The 23243-nt window shown below is 42.2% G+C and overlaps 1 pseudogene across 1 annotated transcript; it reads left to right on the forward strand.

The window, feature by feature from the left end:
* Positions 1 to 832: 832 nt before the first annotated feature.
* Positions 833 to 22931, forward strand: LOC307171342 (interferon-induced very large GTPase 1-like; annotated as a pseudogene). The gene is made up of 7 exons (XR_013824109.1): positions 833 to 1402; positions 1494 to 2093; positions 9677 to 10398; positions 11017 to 11250; positions 11358 to 12467; positions 12606 to 12698; positions 16662 to 22931. The product of XR_013824109.1 is annotated as an interferon-induced very large GTPase 1-like (transcript).
* The last annotated feature ends 312 nt before the right edge of the window (positions 22932 to 23243 follow it).

The raw sequence follows: 23243 nt of genomic DNA on the forward strand, positions 1-23243 counted from the left end.
GCCATAAGGTGAATGGCATGAAGTGACCTCAGATGCTTCTGACTCCATAGGAGGAGATGGCGGGCGAGTTGCCACATGTGACAGGAGCGCAGACCACCTTGTCGGTTGATGTACGCAACGGTCGTAGCGCTGTCCGTACGGACCATTACAGGCTTGTCTCGAAGCTGCACCTTGAAGCGGCTGAGAACAAGACGTACTGTTAGCAACTCGAGGCAATTGATATGCCAATGCAGCTGATGCCCCATCCACAGACCTGAAGCTGCATGCCCGTTGTACGTGGCCCCCCAGCCGGTGGCAGAGGCATCCGTGAAGACCACAATGCTAGACACTTGTTCTAGGGGAACACCTGCCTGTAGAAATGAAGAGTCCAACCACGGGCTGAAGGTTTGGCGACAGTGCGGGGTAATGGAAACCCAATATGTGCCGCTCTGCCACGCACATCTTGGGACACGGCCATGAAGCCAGTGTTGAAGGGGCCTCATATGAAGCAACCCGAGCGGCATTACTGCGGCTGCGGATGCTATGCCTCCGCTTCGCGTCGGGGTCCCGTTTAGCCTGTCGGGGTTGTTATTCGCTATAACAACCGCCTCGCTATACATTATCCTTTACATAGGAGACTGGACATGTTTCTGTTTTTGGAATGTTACAAATGAATGTTCCTAGAAGGTTGAGTTGAAAGGAGGTTTCAGGAATGTCACACTAACCTTAAAAAATACATTTCAATAACATTAGGAAAACTGGATATTTTAACAATAGAACACTTTATTTTTCATCTATGATAATAGATCATGGCATCATAAAGTCACATATCACTTGTGTGTTTCAGTTAGCGATCTCAGGATTGTTCTGCTGGGCAAGAGCATGTCAGAAAACAGTCGAGTGGGAAACTTACTGTTGGGACGAGCAGTGTTTGACAGTGAAGCTCCTCCAGATGTTGTCGAGAGAATCGGAGGAAGATTGAAGGACAGACGTGTGACCATCATCAACAGTCCTCAGCTGCTCCAGACACATCTGTCACTCTGTCAAATCACACAAACAGTGAGAGAGTGTGTGTATCTGTCTGATCCAGGACCTCATGTGATCGTTCTGCTCCTAAAACATGAGCAGTGTTCAACAGAAGATCAAGAGTGTGTGGAGAAGGTGCTGGACTCTTTCTCTGAGCAGGTTTTTCAACACACCATGGTGCTCACGACACAAGAGCCAACTGAAAACAATGACATCCTACAGAAAATCATTCAGAAATGCTTCAATAGACACTTCAGTCTTCAGAAAAGCAGCTCTCCTGATGATCTTCTGCAGACGTTTGAAAGCATTGTACAAATGAATAATGGACGTCACCTGATTTGTGCCGAACATGAAGCTTCACAGTTTTTCACAATGAAGCAACAAGCCACAGAAAGAGGTAAGTGTGATAATGTTTGATCATTTGTAGTAAAAACGTAACTATAGTATACATTTTTTGTTTCATTTTAATATTCTACTATCTGTTTCAGAGGCCGTGAAGCTGAATCTGGTTGTGTGTGGGAGCGACAGCACATTAAAATCCTCCATATCAGAGCTGATCCTGCAGCAGACAGACAGAAGATCAGATGTGGAGCTTCATAGACATCTGATCAGTCTGGTGGAGCTTCCAGCTCTGTTCAACACTCGGCTCTCAGAGGAGGACGTGATGCGTCAAACTCTCCGCTGTGTGTCTCTCTGTGATCCTGGAGTTCATGTTTTCCTATTCATTATTCCTGACGCTCCACTTACAGATGAAGACAAAGCAGAAATGGAGGAGATCCAGAGGATTTTCAGCTCAAGAATCAAGAAACACTTCATGGTTCTTATAATGCAGAATTCGGAGCAAACGACAGCAGAACTAAATGAAGAAACAAAGTCTGTCATTGAGAGTTTTGGAGGACGACATCATTTCTTTGGTCCCACCACACAAGTGTCCACATTGATGGAGAATGTTGAGCATATGGTGGAAGAAAACATAGGCGGGTTTTTCTCCACAGAGACATTTTTGGAGGCACAGATTAAAACAATGCTGAAATTTGAAGAAATGAAGAAGAAAATTCATTCACTAGAGACACATTTTCTGTCACAAGGTAATAACCTGATAATCAGTTTGGGTCTTAAACTTTGGAGCTAAAAAAATTACTAAAAGTTTTGAATTCTGACATTTAAAGAGTTGTGTTTTTTTGTATGTTAATAGTTAATCCCAAGTTAACTCAACTCAAACCGATTGAGGAAACTGATTGCGGCAAACCATTTAAGTTTAAAAATAAATACATATGAGTATTGTGAACTTATATATACTGATGACTCAATATATGTAAGTTCACAATACTCATATGTATTTATTTTTAAACTTAAATAGTTTGCCGCAATCAGTTTCCTCAATCGGTTTGAGTTGAGTTAACTTGTTGGGTTTTTCAGTGCAGTAGAGGTGAAATTCCGAACTCAGGAACCACAGGAAAAGCAGATTATTAGAATTGTTTTTTGATAACTGATCATTTTGAACATAACTATATACTATAATTATCTGGAGTGTTGAGGCTAAAAGTTTTTCTGTCATTTTATAAACTGTATCCACCTTATCGTAAGAGTAGACGCATTTTCAATTTCAGTGAGGTTTCCTGTGTCATCCACTTACCGTTATTTTAGCTGTAAAAAACAGCCTGTTATTTTTTTTCATTTATTACTCATAAACACACTGATTTGAAGTGCAAATAGTTTTACTGTTTACTGCACTTTGTTATTCTTAGTTATTTAGCTATTGTAGCTAATGAATCGTACGTCTTGGACATTCACAGTTTCCATCTGTATTGCAAAATAAAGTGGACAAACTATATAAATGTATATAAATACAATATACATATATTGTATTTATATATACTGTATATAAATATATATACAGTTTTGCAGTAAAGTTATAAACACTCACTTCATTGTTTAAAAATACAAATCAATAAAATACTTTTATATATTGATAATTCTATTAAATGTTACGCCTAAATTTCTAAATATGAAAATTCTAATATTTGTCATTTTTCCTGCTCCATATTAAACACCCACCTCACAGTGATACATATTTGTTGTAGGGCTGTCAAACGATTAATCGCGATTAAAAGTTTGTGTTTACATAATATATGTGTGTGTATGGAGTATAATTATTTTCTATATATAAATACACATACATGCATATATATTTAAGAAAAATGTGTTATTTATATATAAAATATTTATATATAATTGTAATAAGGTTCGTAATGATGTAGATGTAGGAAGGAAGAAGACAGGGGTCGGCTGACTGGGACGCTCACTTTATTAACTCTTTTCAAACAAACAAAAAGATGCGCACAAAGCGCCTTCACCGTGTCACAGCACAGCTTTCAGACAAAACAATATTCTCAGCACAATTCTCTTTCCACTCTCCAGCAGCGTCCTTGTGAGGTCCCAGTCCAAACTCTCTCGCTCTCTCTCTCGCTCTCCTCGGTTATATGCGGTCTCTCCACGCCAATTACTGCAATCAGACACAGGTGTTCATCATCTGCACTTGACCTACTTACTCACCGCTCGGCCCCCACCTTTCTCTCCCGCTCCAGACTTCGCGAAACCACGCCCCCCTCGCCACATACCCCCACCGCCCGACTCAGGCCGGGGAGCCATCCGGCCTGCAGCCTCCCCCCCCCTCCTCCTGGAGAGGAAGTCAGCCACAGTCATCTGTGCACCCGGCCTGTGGATCACCTGGAACTTAAACGGCTGTAAAGCTAGATACCAACGGGTGATCCGCGCGTTGGTATCCTTCATGCGGTGGAGCCACTGCAGGGGAGCGTGGTCCGAACAGAGGGTGAACTCCCGTCCCAAGAGGTAGTAGCGGAGGGTGAGAACGGCCCACCTGATGGCTAGGCACTCTTTTTCGATGGTGCTGTACATCGTCTCTCTCTTCGAGAGCTTCCGACTGATGTACAGCACCGGCCGCTCCTCACCCTCCACCTCCTGGGACAGGACTGCGCCCATCCCCCTGTCCGATGCGTCGGTCTGCAGAATAAAAGGGAGAGAAAAGTTAGGGGCATGTAAGAGTGGGCCACCACACAAAGCAGCCTTTATCTGAGTGAAAGCCTGCTGACACTGCTCCGTCCACTGAACCGTATCTGGTACCTCTTTTTTAGTCAGATCAGTCAACGGGCTGGCGAGGTCCGAATAATTAGGCACAAACCTTCTATAATATCCCGCCAGCCCCAAGAACTGTCTAACCTCCTTTTTGGTCTTGGGTCTTGGACAAGTTGCAACTGCTGCCGTCTTATCAATTTGGGGACGCACCTGTCCATGACCCAAGTGGAAGCCCAGATATCTAACTTCCACCCGCCCAACAGCACACTTCTTTGGGTTTGCCGTAAGTCCAGCCCTTCTCAGCGTCTTCAGGACAGCCTGCAAATGCTGCATATGCCGCTGCCAATCACCACTATAGATGATGATGTCATCCAAGTAGGCAGCAGCATATGCAGCATGCGGCCGGAGAATTCTGTCCATCAGACGCTGAAACGTTGCTGGAGCCCCGAACAAACCGAAAGGAAGGGTGACAAATTGGTGTAATCCGAACGGCGTGGTGAAAGCGGTCTTTTCTTTGGACATAGGTGATAAGGGGATCTGCCAATATCCCTTCGTTAAGTCCAGTGTCGAATAAAAACGAGCAGTACCCAGCCGATCAAGCAATTCGTCAATCCTAGGCATTGGATAAGCGTCGAATTTCGACACAGCATTCACCTTCCTGTAATCCACACAGAACCTGACTGAGCCGTCCGTTTTGGGAACCAAAACTATCGGGCTCGCCCAGTCACTGTTGGATTCTTCTATTACTCCCATTTCCATCATTGCCTCTAATTCGCTCTGCACTACTTTTTTTTATGTTCTGGCAGGCGATACGGCTGGCTGCGAACTACCACCCCCGGCTCTGTCTCAACGTGGTGCTGAATGAGATCTGTACGACCAGGCAGAGGCGAGAACACATCAGCAAATTCTGCTTGTAAATTCTTTATGTCAGTGAGTTGGGATGGTGAGAGGTGGTCTCCCCCAGGGTCCAGAGCGAGGGATTGAATTTTGATAAGCGCTTCTGGACCGAGATCCTCCTCTCCGCTCACCACCATCGCCAACAACACTGACTCCACCTCCGACCATTTTTTAAGGAGATTGAGGTGGTATATTTGATGTGCCCCGCCCCTATCTGTTCGTATTACCTCATAGTTGAGATCCCCAACTCGCCGTGTGACCTCGAAGGGTCCTTGCCACTTTGCGAGTAATTTCGAACTAGAAGTGGGAAGTAATACAAGCACTTTTTCTCCCGGTGTAAATTGACGCAGTCTAGCCCCCCTGTTGTACAACCGACTTTGTCTGTCCTGAGCCTGTAACAAATTCTCCATGGATAGCCGCCCCAAAGTGTGGAGTTTTGTTCTCAGGTCCATGACATACTGAATTTCATTTTTGCTATTTGAAGGTCCGTCCTCCCAAGTTTCTCTAAGGACGTCCAACACCCCGCGAGGCTGACGTCCATAGAGAAGCTCGAAGGGGGAAAACCCCGTGGAGGCTTGGGGGACCTCTCGTACAGCGAACAAGAGGGGTTCTAACCATTTATCCCAATTTTTGGCGTCTTCCTGTACGAACTTTCGAATCATGGTTTTTAACGTGCGATTAAACCGTTCGACCAGCCCGTCTGTCTGTGGGTGATAGACACTGGTACGAATCGCTTTAATGCCCAATAACTCGTAAAGTTCGCGTATGGTTCGTGACATAAACGCCGTGCCTTGATCGGTGAGAATCTCTTTCGGGATTCCCACCCGGGAGATCAATGAAAACAGAGCACTCGCCACACTTTTAGCGGAAATAGTGCGGAGTGGAACTGCTTCGGGATACCGCGTTGCATAGTCCACCAGGACCAATGCAAAGCGGTGTCCCCGTGCTGACCATTCTAATGGCCCGACGAGGTCCATACCAATTCGCTCGAAGGGGGCCTGCATTAAAGGAAGTGGGCACAAAGGTGCTTTTGGGTTAGCCGGTGGGTTTACCAACTGACATTCACGACAAGACGCACACCACTTGCGCACGTTCTCGTGAATGCCCGGCCAAAAGAATCGGGCCATGAGACGATTTAGTGTCGCTGTTTGTCCTAAATGCCCGGCCATTGGATTACAGTGAGCCGCCTGAAAAAGCATTTCCCGGCGGCTTCGAGGAACTAACAACTGAGTTGTATCTTGTTTTGACTGGGCGTCTTGGGTCACCCGATACAACTTATCTTTTAAAATTGAAAAATAAGGATAGGAGAGCGGTTGGTCAGGGTGGAGAAGCTGGCCATCGATGGATCGAACCTGATCAAAAGCATGTTTTAGTGTCTCATCCTGGGACTGCTCCAAGGGAAAATCATCGCGTTCCGGAAAGTTAATTCCTCCCGAAACGCTCTGTTCCCCTGAAACAGTACCCAGAGGTTCTAACTCAGCTTCACCCAGCTGAGCAACCGCCTCTTTTCCTTCCGGTTTTTCCCAAGAAGCATCCGTACACAAAATCCCTAATAATTTATTAAAGTCTGGCCAATCAGTTCCCAAAATTAACGGATGCCGGAGGTGCGGATTAATTGCTACCTCCACACTATGTTTTTGTCCCCTAAATTGAATTTCCACGGGCAATCTAGGATAATCCACCACATCCCCGTGCACACACCTTACCCTAACCATGCGGCCATTATCCAATGCCTCGGGCTGAATCAGGCTTTGATGCATGGAGGTTTGGTTACAGCCTGAATCCACCAAAGCCTGATAGGTACCCCCCTTGATACTCACAGGTATCCGATACTGGCCAGCTTGATCGGGGGCAGCTCGTGGGGCGTCGGGGACCCGGATCAGTGTCCCCACCTCCATCACTGGACACCGATCCCCTCTGCTCTGTGGGTAGGAAGCGGGTCAAGGAATTGGCGTGGAGAGAGCGCCGCCGCCGCTTGCGGAGGACCCGATTCAGAAAACGATCCCCCCCCCCGGGTAAAGGCTCTGGATGGAGCCGCCGGCTCACTCTGGCTCCCCATCCTCCACCGCGGTAGAGGTTTCGGCGGTGGTCCTCCCCGAGTCCTGGGGAGGGGGACGGGCCTAGAGGGAGAGGGAGAGAGAGAGAGAGGAAGAGAGGCAGATGGAAGAGGTTCGCCGACCCCTGGACACGCCACCATCTGATCCTCCGCCAGCTGGATGGCCTGTTTCAGCGACGTTGGGCGGTGGCACTGGACCCACTCTGCAGTCCTCTTTGGCAGTCGCGAGATGAACTGCTCCAGCACCACTCGATCTATGATACCCTCGACGTCGCTTCCATCGGCCATCAGCCACTTGCGGCAAGAGTCCCGGAGCTGTTGTGCCATGATGAAGGGCCGGCCGGACTCGTCGAGGCTCAGGGTCCTGAAGCGCTGACGGTGTTGTTCTGGGGTCCGGCCGACCCGCTGTAGGATGGCACGTTTCAGGTCTTCATAGACCAGGAGGTTCCGGACTGGCAGTTGGTGTGCGGCTACTTGTGCTTCCCCGGAAAGCAACGGGATGAGCCGCATTGGCCAGTCCGTAGAGGGCCATCCCCTGTCCTCCGCTGACCGCTCGAAGAGGTCCAGAAAAGCCTCCGGGTCATCCTGCGGCCCCATTTTGTTCAGCGGCAGCGGTGAGGACGCAGGTGTTTGGGGGACGGCCTTAACCTCCCGGTCTATCCAGCTCCGGAACAGCTTGCGGTCTTCATGCTGGCCTCGGAGGAGTGCTTCAAAGCGATGGTCTTGCTCCTCCTTTATGGCCAGCAGCTGTCGATGTTGTTCCTGGTGAAGACCGGCGAGCGTTTGTATGATGTCCGCAAATGGCGAGGCTGGCGGGTTTTGCATGGTGGCGATGATCTTCCTCCTTCCCGGGTTTCGGCTCCACTGTAATAAGGTTCGTAATGATGTAGATGTAGGAAGGAAGAAGACAGGGGTCGGCTGACTGGGACGCTCACTTTATTAACTCTTTTCAAACAAACAAAAAGATGCGCACAAAGCGCCTTCACCGTGTCACAGCACAGCTTTCAGACAAAACAATATTCTCAGCACAATTCTCTTTCCACTCTCCAGCAGTGTCCTTGTGAGGTCCCAGTCCAAACTCTCTCGCTCTCTCTCTCGCTCTCCTCGGTTATATGCGGTCTCTCCACGCCAATTACTGCAATCAGACACAGGTGTTCATCATCTGCACTTGACCTACTTACTCACCGCTCGGCCCCCACCTTTCTCTCCCGCTCCAGACTTCGCGAAACCACGCCCCCCTCGCCACAATAATATAAATGATATATAATATAAATATATATACACAGTATATACATGCAAATATTTCTTAAATATATACATACATGTGTGTGTATTTATATATAGAAAATAATTACCGTACACACATATATTATGTAAAAACAAACTTTTATTTTGGATGCGATTAATCGCGATTAATCATTTGACAGCCCTAATTTGTTGTATTACATATTTTGTCTGGTGTTTTTTTTTTTTTTTTTTTTTTTCAGGACAGGTAAAATTATCACATACATGGTTGAACTGAATACAATACCCTAGACTGTATACACTATTCTGGTCTACACAAGTATTTTGCAAATGAAGCAGAAAGACAGTTTCTCAAAATTTAGATGAAACTTTAATTAGATCTTCAGGAACAAGATTAATTGTGACGTGCATTTGAAAAAGCAACATTTGAAAAAGCAAACATCAACCCAAACTGGCAAAGCAAAGCATTCGTAAATCTCTTGTCCAACAAATGAGAACATTTAATAACATGTTTTTACTACAGTACAAACCCACTTCATAACATCAGTCAAGTGTTTTAAATAACTTCCTTTTGTGAGCTGATGTGGCCTCTTGTCATATAATATGAAGTATTTTGTACAGTAGGAGTGGGATGAGACACTCAGCTCATGAGACGAGACACGAGATTGGGTTCACGAGAATGAGACAAGACAAGATTTTAGCACAGATTTTTTTTTAAATCCTTAATGACAAAAAATATTCATCTGAAGGTGCTGATGTTTTAACTAATGTTTTAACTAATGTTTTAACTAATCAAACTCAACTGACTGGCTTCTCTCCTGTATGTGGTCACGTGAGTCTCTTCAGACCTTACTGTACATGAATTATGAGCTTCCAGAACTTCTGATTGAGGCTGTGTGTGACCTCCTAATTGAACATAAAAATAAGAATAACAAATAACAAAAATAAACAAGTTTTTTTTTCTGTCTAATTAAGTGCAAACAATACTTTTTCTAATGATTTATATTTATAGTTATAGGCTGCTTTGCAAAGGTAACCATACAGTCTTACATAAATCAAGTTTTCTGTAAAAAAAAGTATACTTATTATTTTCTAAGTATTATATTGCTATATTTATTCTTAAATATTTTATTACATTTTAAATTGCAATTTTAACGAGAAAAAATTAATTTAGATTTTTTCCCCCAAAATCGAGTAGCCCTACAGTACAACATACCAAACAAACCACTTAGCAATACGTCTGATATGACAAACAAGTAGACAGCAGACCTCTCACAAACAGGGTTATGAAAATATGAAAAGATCCCTGTACAAATTACAGAAACTTTTGAAAGACTGTTTTTAGGCTTTAAGACTAATGCATTTCTTCTTTTACAGGTTCAAAAGAGAGTCAAGATGATCTGAGGATTGTGCTGCTGGGAAAAACTGGAGCTGGGAAGAGTGCAACAGGAAACACCATCTTAGGAAGGGATGCTTTTACAGCAGAAGAATCTTTTCAATCAGTTACAAGTGAGACTCAGAGAGAAACAGCGGAAATCAACGGCCGACACGTCACTGTGATCGACACTCCAGGACTATTTGATACTGAACTTACCAATGAGGAGATCCAGAGAGAAATCACCAACTGCATCTCCATGATCCTGCCTGGACCGCATGTGTTTCTCTTACTGATTCCACTGGGACGATTCACTCCAGAAGAAGCAAAATCAGTGAAGATCATCCAAGAGACATTTGGTGAAAACTCTTTAATGTACACCATGGTGCTCTTCACAAGGGGAGATGGTCTGAAGAACAAAACCATTGAACAGTGTTTGGGAAAACCAGGAACTCCTTTGATGAATCTTATAGAAGCGTGTGGAAAAAGATACCATGTGTTCAATAATAATCAGACTGGAGACCGAACACAGGTGTCTGATCTACTGGAGAAGATAGACGCCATGGTGAAAGCAAACGGAGGGAGTTTCTACTCGTGTAAGATGTTCAGACAGATGGAAAGAGAAAAACAAGAGCAAACAATGAAGTTCCTGATGGAGAAAGAGGAGCAACTAAAAGAAAGAGAAGAACTCTTGACCAAACATGAAGAAGAGAAAGAAAGAATGGTGATTATGATGGAGGAAGAAAGACAGAATCATGACAGAGAGATAAAGAGAAGAGAAGAAGAATTTAGAGAGAGAGAGAAACAATATAAAATAGAGATGAGAAGAGAACGAGAGGAATGGGAGAAACAGAAACATAGAGAGGAAAAGATGAGAATAGATGAAGAGGATGAGAAAAGAAAAGAGAAGGAACAGAGAGTTTGGGATGAATTTAATCCGAGAATTAAACAAGGGAAAGAGAGAATGAAAAGAAAGAAAGAAGATATTCAATCTAAATATGAAGCAGAAGAAAACATGAAGCTCCTAATGGAGATAGTGGAACAAATGAACAGAGAAAAAGAAGAACTGATGATCAAACTAGAAGAAGAGAAACCGAGAATTAAGATGATGATGGAGGAAGAAAGACATAATCATGACAAAGACAGAAAAAGAAGAGAAGAGCAACTCAAAAAAGTAATAACAGAACAAGAGGCACATCAGAGACAGATACGAGATGAGCTGAGAAGAGAACGAGAGGCATTTGAGCATGAAATTGAACAAATGAAGCAAGAAAATGAGAAAATAAAAGCAGAAAGAGAAAAACTTAAAATCAAATATGGCACAGAAATAGACAAACTGAAGAACAGAATAGAGAATGAAAGACAGAGTCATGATAAAGAGAGAAAGAGAAGAGAAGAAGAGTTTAATGAGAGGGAAGAACGATACAAAACTGAAATAAAAGAGAAAGAGGAGAAAGAGAGAGAGATCCGTGAAAAGCTGAAGCAAGAACGAGAGGAATGGGAGAGACAGAAACAAAAAGAAGAATAGAAGAGAAGAGGAGAAGAGGATGAGAAAAGAAGACTGAATGAACAGAGAATTTGGGATGAATTTAATAAGAGACTGAAACAAGAGAGAGAGAGAGAATGGAAATAGAGAGACAAGATATTCAATCTAAACATGAAGCTAATGATAACAACATGAAGATCTTGATGGAGAAAGTGGAGCAAATGAACAGAGAAAAAGAAGAACTGATGAACAAATTAGAAGATGAGAAAAAGGCAATGAGGATGATGATGGAAGATGAAAGACTGAAACAAGAGAAAGAGAGAAAACAAAGAGAGGAGGAAAATAAGAGATTGGAGAGAGAAAAAAAGATTTCTGATGACCGATATCAGAGACTGATGAGTGAAATAGAGGGAATAGTCAGAGAGAAAGAGAGAATTGAAAGAGAGAGAAAAGATATTCAATCTAAACATAAAGCAAATGAAAACAACATAAATAAATTGATGGAGAAAGTGGAGCAAATGAACAGAGAAAAAGAAGAACTGATGAACAAATTAGAAGACGAGAAAAAGACAATGAGGATGATGATGGAAGATGAAAGACTGAAACAAGAGAAAGAGAGAAAACAAAGAGAGGAGGAAATTAAGAGATTGGAGAGAGAAAAACAGATTTCTGATGACCGATATCAGAGACTCATGAGTGAAACAGAGGGAATAGTCAGAGAGAAAGAGAGAATTGAAAGAGAGAGAGAAGATTTTCAATCTAAACATACAGCAAATGCAAACAACATGAAGATCTTGATGGAGAAAATGGAGCAAATGAACAGAGAAAAAGAAGAACTGATGAACAAATTAGAAGACGAGAAAAATACAATTAAGATGATGATGGAAGATGAAAGACTGAAACAAGAGAAAGAGAGAAAACAAAGAGAGTGGGAAAATAAGAGATTTGAGAGAGAAAAACAGATTTCTGATGACCGATATCAGAGACTCAAGAGTGAAACAGAGGGAATAGTCAGAGAGAAAGAGAGAATTGAAAGAGAGAGAAAAGATTTTCAATCTAAACATAAAGCAAATGAAAACAACATAAATAAATTAATGGAGAAAGTGGAGCAAATGAATAGAGAAAAAGAAGAACTGATGAACAAATTAGAAGACGAGAAAAAGGCAATGAGGATGATGATGGAAGATGAAAGACTGAAACAAGAGAAAGAGAGAAAACAAAGAGAGGAGGAAATTAAGAGATTGGAGAGAGAAAAACAGATTTCTGATGACCGATATCAGAGACTCAAGAGTGAAATAGAGGGAATAGTCAGAGAGAAAGAGAGAATTGAATGAGAGAAACAAGAACAACTACAAGATTTTGAGAAAAGACTGAAAGAAGAAAGAAACACGAGAGAAGACCAACAAAAGTCTTTTGAAGAAACATTGACACTCCTTGAAGAACAGCATGAAGATGAACTAAACAGAAGAAAATTGGAGTGGAATGAGGAAGAGAAAGATGAGATGAAGATCTGCTCTGAAACTGATGATTCACTACAGGTGAGTTTGCAGAGAAACCTGGAGAGAACTGATCCATGTACATTGATAGCATTTTAACACCTTAAACACCTCAATAGGAATAATGGCTATTTGTTCCAGATAACAGTGGTGCTGTGTCGTGTTTTTTAAAACAATTTTGTTGAGAAAATGAATCAGTTGTAAACAGAGTCTAAAACGTTTTGTGATCAGATCACTGAGGCTACACATGAAGGCCATCAGAAATGGACATGATTGCATTACATTTGTAGTATAACCACTCATCTGTTCATTGTTTTGGAAAAGCAAGTGATTCAAACTTGTTTCCTGGTACAGAAATAGTCAGTGAAAAATTCCTACCCCGAATGCACAGACTGACAGTATGTATGCAAGCTGATTAATACAAGTAGTGAACAGCTAAAATGTAAGAAAGTCCAGATGAAACGTCTCGGTTACTAAAGTTACCCTCGTTCTTGAACGAAGATGTTACATCAATACTGGCCATTCAGCGGTAGTTCAGGGCTTTGGCAGGAGGGACGTAACGTCTCTGTTTCCTCCTTCAGAGAATGAGGGTTACATCAGTAACAGAGATGCTCCCTCCAGCCACTGAACTGTGTTACGAGTGCGGCGACACAGATGCTTGCAAGCTGTAGCGTGTCCATTTGGCAATTGCCCTCACACAGTCGTAACCTACCCAGTGCCAAATTTAACAAAAGAAAAAGTGTGTGCACTGACTTGTACCTGAGCTTTAAAGGGGACTAAAACATTAAAGTAGGCCACTTAAGTCCTTGTGTCCTGTCCAGAGACTACACGTGGATATTCCAGAGGTCTGGATGAGGCCAGTAAGGCGTAACCATCAAGACCTGCTCTTCATTTTCCCTGACTTTGCACAGCAGTCTGTGTGAGCAGGCTCCCTAGGAGAAATGCATACTTGCGTATAGGCCCTTGGGCCAGCTGTGTGCCAGTGCATCTGTGTCGAGGGTCCCCTTGGTCAGAGAATAGAACAATTAGCAGTAGGTGGACTCCTGGGAGGCAAACAGGTCTACCTGTGCATCCCCGAATCGATTCCAGATCATCTGGACCACCCCGACGCAAAACAGAGCGGCGCGGGACAAATTTTAAAAGGTCATTGCGGGAGCGGGCGGGATGATGAAGGTGCACTTGCGGGTGCGGGCGGGGGGGATGATACGCTGCACTCCCGCGAATTAAATATGAGTGTAAAGTAAAATATATAAATGATTAGCGTACATAATTTGTAGTTGTGAGGGAGATTCTGTTTGGCAGCAATAAAAACGTTTTAAGCAGCCTAAACTTGGATGTTGCTGTTTAGGGTAGGGCGGGGCCTAATCTCACGCACACTTGTTTAGAGACAATTCCTTCACGTTGCTCCGTGTTCGAATTCGAAAGCTTCAAGTTCAAAATAGACAGCATGGACGAGGAAAAGAGCACCTCTAGTGCTTCAGATGTAAGCACTTCTCTAAAGAAAGGCACATTTAGGCTACTACAAAACAAATATCACGAAACATCAAATCAGACATTTGGCAGTCTTTTTCGGTTGTGCATGATGGAGAGGGGAATCAACTACCTTTTACCTGCTGCCATAAATGCCAAAAGGTGTTAACATACAACGGACACAAATCGCATTTTTTTCCCAAGACCTTTCGTGAGACAGTTCGTGAACATACATCCTGCCTGCCGTCTTGCGGGCATTTGCGGGCGGGAGCGGGACATAATATCACAGATGCGGGCGGGAGCGGGACTAAAAATAACAAATCTTTGCGGGAGCGGGCGGGAGCGGGACTGAACACTGCGGGAGTGGGCGGGAGCGGGACTGAAAATTGTGTCCCGCGCAGGTCTCTAGATTAGAGTCTCCATTCTCTCGGGAATATGAGCTGTCGTGAGAGCGCGTAGTGAGAGCATGATTAAGCTCCCCGGGATGTGAATGGTGCGCAGCGACTTAAGTCTTTACTTACTCCAGAGGAGGAGATGGCATGCGAGTTGTGACATGCAACATGAGTGTGTTTCACTTTATTTTGATGGTCCCTTTAACACATTCTGTTGACTATAAGTAACGATGCACCTACATGTCTACTAACTCTCATTAGAGTGTTAGTAGAGTATTAGTAGACTGGTAGGGTTAGGGTTAGAATAAGTTGACATGTAGTTGCAAAGTTACTTATAGTCAGTAGAATGTCTGTTGGAGGAGCATCACAATAAAGAGTTAGCAGATAATAAACAGACAATTTACTAATACTCTAATGACAGTTAGTTGACATGTAGTTGCAAAGTTACTTATAGTCCACAGAATGTTCAAAAGGGACCATCAAAATAAAGTGTTACCCATGAGTGTACCCAGCCTTGGTTATTGATGTACAAAACAGTCACAGTGTTGTTTGTGCGGACCAATAGGTCGATACTGCTGCAGGGCGAACATCACTGCCAGCAAGTCCAGGCAATTGGTATGCCAGTGCTGGCGAGGTCCTGTCCAGGAACCCGAAGCTGTACGCCTGTTGCACACAGCACCCCAGCCCGTTCTGTAACAAAAACATGCCTGTTCACTTGTTCTCTCAAGGGCACTCCGGCCAGTAGAAAGACAAGGTCTGACCAGGGGCTGAATGCACCAGGCATCAGGTCCCTGTTTGAATAACTGATCCCAAGAATATGCTAGAATGAGGCAGTCGTCCCTGAGCAGGGTAAGGACAACCTCCGCGACTGTTATAAAGCAAGGGGAGACAGGGACAGCTCAAATGGGAGGATCTTGTACTGATATGCTCGACCCTCAAAAGAAAAACTTAGGAACAGGCAGTGTTGAGGTAAGTTTACCTTTGGCCCGTGGCCTGATTGGAGGTAGCTCGCCAAGGGGCCGTTCACATATCGTGTCTTTTGCATGCTCGAGTTAGTTATTTCAAATGTAGGTGTGTGTAAAGCGCGCTCATAATTGAAGCAACGCGCTAATTTTTTCCAGGGGCAGTGAGATGAATTTTTTTTAACTTTTCAGTATGGGGGTGCACCCAAACAATACGTGTTTTTCTCTTCTCCGTAAATAAATCTTGTAGCAGAGCTACAGCAAGCGTTTTTCGGTGGTGGAAATCCATTAGCTACAAAAACTTCATTGTCGTTGTGGAAAGTGCAGTGCATGGTTTAATAGCAACGACAGACGCCACAGGAAAATCGGACTGAATTTTACTATTAATAATAAAAGATAAGCTAATGTGCAATGTAAATGTCAGTATGTAAATGCATATTGATGCTAATTTTATTTGTTATTTGCTGGTTTTTGACATACAACTTGGTGAATTGACTTCATTGTGTACTATTAGTACTTTTTGAACAAGATTCTGTGATAACCGTGATCATTTTGGTCACTATACCGGTAATCATGAAATTTCATGCCATTTCATCTCTAGTTATGATCAGCTATGATCAACTAAAATCAACTATAATTATGTGTTTTTACAGTATAATATGCAAATATAAAAATAAAATGTAATCTCTGCTTCTGTTATTTTCTCTTACATTTAAGGGTGACATATATAGGCCTACAAAAACTATTTTAGGTCTAAAACAGTTTGAATAGTTGTTAAAAGAGAGTTATGATACATAATTTAAGAGCTTTAAGTATTGTATTACATGAGTAGCTCTCGGCCACTCTCATTTTTAAAAACTCTATAAGCTCGAAGGGGGTCTCGCCCAGGGTGTAATTCAATGTAGAACCGCCACTGACCGCAACTGCACGCTTCACCTGTGGAATCTCCATGTAACCCTTGTTGGCCCCTCCATTGAGGGTAGTGAGAGCAGAGGAGGGTGGAGAGCAGCTTCAATTAAGCCAAAAAACAACGAAACCAGAAACATAGTAACAGAATACATCAGTATATTAATGTGATGTTGAACGTGACTGACTAAATGGGAATTATAATTACTTATAATTAAAAGAGTACTTGAAAACGCTGATAAATATGTATCACTGTTTTTTTTTCTATCCAACAGAGAGAAAACAAAGACATTAAACCAGGAGGAGTCAGCCCAGATCAACACATACAACAGGATAAGACCGAAAGAAAACAAATAGAGCATCTATTTCACAGACTTCATCTTGACAAGAACAAAAATACATTTAAAAGAGAAGAAGTTCTTCAGTTAACTGCACATTCATTACAGACCCATGAGTCCTGTGCTGAGGAGGAACTGGTTCTGAGTTTCATACAAAAACTACTGATGATGAACTACAGAGTAAGATACACTAATGTTAAAGATGCCAATGAACAGGTTCACACACAACAAATAGACAATGAATCAACTGAAGGCAACAGTGATATTTTCAAAAAAATATCTTTCTCTAATGAAGAAGAAAGTCAATCTGAGCAAATCCACCCGATGGATGTTCAGATGGCCGTGTTTCATTGTGCTGATGGTTTCCTGAAGCAGATGCTGGTCACTAAACTGTCCCAGTGTCAGTACGCTCTGCCTTTGCTTGTTCCTGATCCATTCACACAACAGATTGAGTTTCCTCTCTGGACATTCAGACAAATCAACAAGAGCTGGAAGATGAGAAACACCAACAATGAAAACATTAGTCAAACCCATCTTGTCTACAAGGCAGAAACTCCAATGGTGTCTTTCTTCAGGTTTGGCTCTGTGTCCTCATCGAAGTCTCATCTGATGAACAGTCTGATCAATGAGAAACACAACACGTTCTTCCACAGGAACTGCTCAGGCAGCAGCAGAACCAGAGTCCTGATGGATGGAGTGGTGGAGATCGCCTGGTTCTGTCCCTCTGGGAAAAACACGGATAAATTCGCTGACTGTGTTGCGTTTTGTAATCTACACGGTGATGCAGGAGACCATGAGAAACAGCTGGAGATCCTCACTGAAATGGCCTCCGTCAGTGTTGTTCTTCTACCTCAACTTCCCAGGAACGAAGAAAGCTCAACAATAATCCAAAACCTGTGCACAAACAGAAAGCCACTCATTTGTCTTTTCACTGAAGATGAATCTACTGTAACTATGATGGACAAAGGGAAATTCAAAATTGGTTTGAAGCACAGACATCTGTCAGATGTATCTGAGGAACTCAGACAAACTATAAATAATTGTCTCTCAGAATCATCTTACACTTTCAGACTTGAAGATGTGTCCAAACACTCAGACATCAGAGTAGATGAGGAAGATGATGATGACTGCAGGAGAGGAAAAGAAGCAGCACAGCAGATGATGAGTTTACTGGAGGATAAAGATCTGACAGAAATCAAAGAATCATTTCTGCCTCATCAGGGGAAACTGTGGCATCAGTGGTGTCAGAAAAACAAAGAACTACATCGACCTCGAGGAGATGAGACAGAAATGGACATCAGCCAAAAACAAGCCAACCTGAAGCGATTACGTGAGCAGCAGCATGCATTTAACATAAGTACTTTTATACAGTTCTTTATTAAAGAAATGCACTTGAATGCTGAGAGTAAGATCTATTTCCTTAAATGGCTTGAAATCGTCCTGGATGAATATATCTCACCAGATATTTCTGCTCTTCATCACAAGTATGATGAAAAGTGGTCAGCAGTTTTAAAACTTAAATACAACAATGAAAAACCTGAACAATTCAAAGCTGAACAAACAGAACTTGAGAGAATATCTGAGGATCTTCAAGCTGCAGCCTTTGGTCTGGAGCACATCATGAGGGAGATCAGTCAGATCTATGAATCATGTTCATTTGTGAAGAAGAACAAGAAAGATCTGCAGTTTGACTTCTCTTCTCTCCCGAGTCTTGCAGCAGAGATGATGATCTCTGGATTTCCACTGGAGCTGATGGATGGAGATGCTGCTCATATTCCTCTGGTCTGGATCTCTGCTGTTATAGATGCACTCATCCAGAAACTGGGAGACCAGAGAGTATTTGTGTTGTCAGTTTTAGGGATTCAGAGCTCTGGGAAATCCACCATGCTGAATGCCATGTTTGGACTCCAGTTTGCCGTCAGTGCTGGCAGGTGCACCAGAGGAGCTTTTATGCAGCTGATCAAAGTCTCAGACGAGATGAAAACACAGATGAACTTTGACTATATTCTGGTTGTTGATACTGAAGGTCTTCGTGCTCTAGAACTGGCTGGAAGATCAACAAGACATCATGACAATGAATTGGCCACATTTGTTGTTGGTCTTAGTAATCTGACCTTGATCAATATATTTGGAGAAAACCCATCTAAAATGCAGGACGTTCTTCAGATTGTTATTCGGGTCTTTCTGAGGATGAAAAAGGTCAGACTGAATCCAAGCTGTGTGTTTGTGAATCAGAACGCTTCAGACGTCACAGGCGGAGTTAAAAACATGGAGGGAAGGAGACGACTGCAGGAGAAACTGGATGAGATGACAAAACTCACTGCTAATGAGGAAGACTATGATGCAGAATGTTTCAGTGATGTCATTAGATTTGATATAGAGAATGATGTGAAGTATTTTGCTCAGCTCTGGGAAGGAAGCCCACCCATGGCACCACCAAACCCAAACTACTGTGAGAACATTCAAGAGCTAAAAGAATCTATTCAAACTTATGCATCAAAGTCACATGGAATGATGCTGACACACTTAAAAGACCGTATTAAAGATCTCTGGGATGCTTTACTGAATAAACAATTCATAATCAATTTCAGAAAATCTCTGGAGATTTCAGCCTACAGAAAACTGGAGACCGAATACAGCAAATGGACCTGGAGTCTTCGCAGTGCCATGATGGAAACTGAGAACACAGTTAACAACCAAATAGAAAATGAAGCAATTCATGAAGTTGAGGAAACTGATCTTCAAAGAGAACTGAAGAAGACAAGTGAAGAAGTGGAGAAATCAATGTCTGAATTCTTTGAAAAGGACACTGATGCTGATATACTGATTCAGTGGAAAACATCATTTGAAATCAAAATCAAGGACCTTCAGGAAAACATTGTGAGAGAAACAAAGAGGGAATTAAATGAGGTTCTTCAGCAGCGAGACATGAAGAAAAAGATTGATGCTCAGAGGACACATCAAGAAAACACTCTCTATGAAAAGAGCAAAGAACTTGCCTTAAAACTGAAAGATAAAGCAAATGATGAAGAAACATTTAAGAAAGAGTTTGATTTGTTTTGGAAACAGAGTGTGAAGAAGATCATCTCAGACACTCCTCCAATCAAAGACATTGATATAATGAGAGATGTGAGAGAGATCCTCAGTGACACCTATGGAAGTGTTTCTGTAGGCCAACATAAGGAGAAAAGTGAGTGCAGAGATATTTTTTTCTGTACGAAGTTATTCAGAGTATGTACAGTTAAAGAAATCCAGGAAATGTACAGGATCAGTCACAAACACCCACAGATCAACTAAGATATTCGGTTACAATCTTTCAAGAGAAGGTGAAGCCCAAATAAGAGCATTAGTCACAGACGTTGCTCAGCATACAGACTCAATGATCATGTCATCTAACATTTCAAAGATGGGCTACAACATCAGATGTATTCAACACCTCACAGATTACATTAAGAAAAGAGTAACAGCACTTCAGGAAGGACCAGTGAGATATGATTTCAAGAATGAATTCTTCAGGGATTTGGTTCATTCCATTTGTAAGAGAGCAAACAAAATGATCACTGACCAACACAAAATGTTCAGGGATGCCAATAGTCCTGTGAAATATGATGAAAAGAAGAGAGGAGAGTACTATAGTATTTTCCAGAAATATTGTCATAAAGCAACATCAGCTGCCATTTTTGGAGAGATCATCTGTCAGAAACTTAAAGAGCCCATTGAGCAGAGTGTCTACAAGAAGATTGCCAGAGATTTGGCTGGTGAAATGAGATCAAACTGTGAATCACTGAATGGAAACCGATCAAAACTGGAGAAATACACCCTGAAGACACTGGCAGAAGAGAAGGATTTTGAAAAATACATGAACTACATTCATAATCCCAGAGATCACCTGAAGAGTTTCATCAGAGATGAAGTCAGTCGGTACATCACTGATAAGTTCAGTGTCAGTGTTTTACCCAAGATGAAGGAGAACAATGAATTCATACAGCAGAAGATCATGAAAGCAGCTCAAGAATCTACTGAACATGTTCAAGTGAACACAGGAGATGTTGGTTTGTGGTTGAAGAGTTTCACACAGCAGCTCTCAGATGTGCTGATATTCTCTGAAAAAGACTTCACTGGAGTGAAACATGACGATGTTGATGATTTCAACCTCCTAGAAGATGTGATAAGAGACAAACTTTCTGCTATAATGTCTGACATCATCAGTAGATTTAACACAACAACTTTTCCAGTAAAGCTGGACTATAAGTTCAGGCCAGATAAGCTTCTGATTGATCACTTCGGTCAGTGCTGTTGGGTTCAGTGTCCGTTCTGTAAAGCCACCTGCACCAACACCATAGAAAACCATGATGGAGATCACAATGTTTATTTCCATCGTGTTATTGGACTAAACGGGATGCATTACAAGAATACGACAAACCTGTCTACTAGCATCTGCACGTCAGCGGTGGCAAGCAGTCGATCTTTTTATCCCAATGCCTCAGATGATAATGTCCTCTGGCGAGAGTACAGAAGAGCAGGAGGAGTTTATGCAGACTGGAGCATCCCCGCTGATCTCTCTGAACTGCCCTACTGGAAGTGGTTTGTGTGCGTATTCCAGAAACATCTGGAGAAATACTACAATAAAACATTTAAGGGGAAGGGAAAGATACCAGATGAATGGAGAAACTACTCAAAACAAGAAGCTTTTGAGAGTTTGGATCAATATATCTAATGGAATAGATCAAAAATGAGAGCTGTATATCTATTCTGCAATTCTTCTCAGATCAAAATAATTTGTATTACACATCTCAATACACTGGATTCAACAGACTGAAAGACAAGATTAAATTCCTCATATAGGCTACACATCTGTTAAATAATTTGAACTTGAAAAGAACATGCCTTTTTGTGACAAAACTATAAAGCTTGAAATATCCAGAAAGGGGTATTAATGATAAAATGTTAATGGCATATACACTCACCTAAAGGATTATTAGGAACACCTGTTCAATTTCTCATTAATGCAATTATCTAATCAACCAATCACATGGCAGTTGCTTCAATGCATTTAGGGGTGTGGTCCTGGTCAAGACAATCTCCTGAACTCCAAACTGAATGTCAGAATGGGAAAGAAAGGTGATTTAAGCAATTTTGAGCGTGGCATGGTTGTTGGTGCCAGACGGGCCGCTCTGAGTATTTCACAATCTGCTCAGTTACTGGGATTTTCACGCACAACCATTTCTAGGGTTTACAAAGAATGGTGTGAAAAGGGAAAAACATCCAGTATGTGGCAGTCCTGTGGGTGAAAATGCCTTGTTGATGCTAGAGGTCAGAGGAGAATGGGCCGACTGATTCAAGCTGATAGAAGAGCAACTTTGACTGAAATAACCACTTGTTACTACCGAGGTATGCAGCAAAGCATTTGTGAAGCGCACAACCTTGAGGCGGATGGGCTACAACAGCAGAAGACACCAATTTGGCGTAAACATAATGAGAACATGGATCCATCATGCCTTGTTACCACTGTGCAGGCTGGTGGTGGTGGTGTAATGGTGTGGGGGATGTTTTCTTGGCACACTTTAGGCCCCTTAGTGCCAATTGGGCATCGTTTAAATGCCACGGCCTATCTGAGCATTGTTTCTGACCATGTCCATCCCTTTATGACCACCATGTACCCATCCTCTGATGGCTACTTCCAGCAGGATAATGCACCATGTCACAAAGCTCGAATCATTTAAAATTGGTTTCTTGAACATGACAATGAGTTCACTGTAATAAAATGGCCCCCACAGTCACCAGATCTCAACCCAATAGAGCATCTTTGGGATGTGGTGGAACGGGAGCTTCGTGCCCTGGATGTGCATCCCACAAATCTCCATCAACTGCAAGATGCTATCTTATTAATATGGGCCAACATTTCTAAAGAATGCTTTCAGCACCTTGTTGAATCAACGCCACGTAGAATTAAGGCAGTTCTGAAGGTGAAAGGGGGTCAAACACAGTATTAGTATGGTGTTCCTAATAATCCTTTAGGTCAGTCTATGACACAAACATATAAACAAGTGTGAATATGTAAATGTGCGCTGACATAGCAGTTTAATAGCTTAACATTTTTTACTCAGTATATATGATGAACTTTTCTGTAATGTGTCATCTTATGGATATTTTTATATACTTTTAGTCTATATAAAATACATTTTATATTACTTCTATGAATGTTTTTTTTCCCCTCTGAAACTTTTTATTTTTTATTTTTTTTATTTACATTAAGAATTCATAAAATTATATAAAATAATCAAAAATACTATTATAGTGAAATTCACCCTCAACTTTCATCTGTTCCAAAAATGAATAAGCAAAACAAAGGACCTGAAATTCCACTCTGCAATTTCAGGCCAATTAACTCGGATGGAATAGATGGACACATTACTAACAAAGTAAAATGTTAACAGTTCACGGTTAGGAGCTAAACCATGAAGAAAATGTTGTTCATGTTCATGTTTCTGTTTCATTGTTTTTCAAAAAAACTCTTGA

Source organism: Squalius cephalus (genome assembly GCF_949319135.1).
Source record: "Squalius cephalus genome assembly, chromosome: 1".
NCBI classification, from domain to species: domain Eukaryota; kingdom Metazoa; phylum Chordata; class Actinopteri; order Cypriniformes; family Leuciscidae; genus Squalius; species Squalius cephalus.